A 1,022-nucleotide genomic window follows, 5' to 3' on the forward strand; every position below is an offset into this window, starting at 1 on the left:
TTGGTTCATCTTTCCACTGTTCCAACAATCACCACTCTGGTTTGGTTGAAATAAACCCTTAATTCACCCATTTACATGTGGAGATATGCTGGCTCTATACACGCTAAAAGTCCTGATTATTTACATGGAGTCTGGTGGAGATATGCTGGCTCTATACACGCTAAAAGTCCTGATTATTTACATGGAGTCTGGTGGGTTAGTGGACTCTAACTGCTGCTGAACATTAGTCCTGCAGTGTAACATTACAGCTTGTTACTAACTGCTGCTGAACATTAGTCCTGTAGGGTAACATTACAGCTTGGTTCTGGTTTAAAACTGGACCAGTTTCAGAGACTGTTTAGTTACTCTACAAGTTAACGTGATCTCAGTTTAACTGAGCGGTAAAGGACAGAGAAACTCATCTCTTAAAGTAGCAGTTGTTTAGATGGAGTTTGGTCTGTGAACTCCGTGTTTACATGATTCAGCCAGTTAGCTGCTATGCTAACTGTGTGACGTCAGCCAGTTAGCTTAATTTAGCCAGTCAGAAGTTTATCGGGTCGTTATTTCCGGTCTTTTAAAAACAAGATTAAACATTTAAAACGTTGGACGTCGACTTACGGCAGCAGTGACGTTAGAACTTCAATCCTCTCCGGATCTCAGAGCTAATATGATGCTAATGCTAACTGTATCAGAGCTAATATAATGCTAACTGACAGCTTCGTCTTCTTCAACGTCTCCCCACTGGAGGTAGGAACAAGAAGGAGACTTCCGGTAGGGTTTTCACAATAAATGCGTCACCTCCTCTCAGAAAACGACCAATCAGAGCGGAGTCAGATGTTATTTCATTTATAACAAGATGATTCTGATTGGTTTAAAGAAATGCCAATAAACCAGAGCACGTTGTCCTCCCGACCCGACCCGACCCGATACCGGATAAGCGGACGAAGATGGATGGACGTTGTCCTCCCATCCCAGAATGCTGAGTGGATTAGACAGACCCTCCTCCACAGCTCCGTGCAGGAGGGTCTGGACCTCAGCGACTA

General features: G+C 43.7%; 1 protein-coding gene across 1 annotated transcript in view; it reads right to left on the reverse strand.

Moving 5' to 3' along the window:
• cunh7orf25 (chromosome unknown C7orf25 homolog) overlaps positions 1-735 on the reverse strand; it is a 5,232-nt gene extending 4,497 nt beyond the window's left edge. Inside the window, exon 1 of the mRNA XM_078245308.1 lies at positions 598-735. The gene's annotated coding sequence lies outside the window, so the exon portion shown is untranslated. The remainder of the gene's footprint in view (positions 1-597) is intronic.
• Positions 736-1,022: the final 287 nt, after the last annotated feature.

The sequence above is a fragment of the Sander vitreus genome, unplaced genomic scaffold (assembly GCF_031162955.1).
Source record: "Sander vitreus isolate 19-12246 unplaced genomic scaffold, sanVit1 ctg454_0, whole genome shotgun sequence".
Taxonomy (NCBI): domain Eukaryota; kingdom Metazoa; phylum Chordata; class Actinopteri; order Perciformes; family Percidae; genus Sander; species Sander vitreus.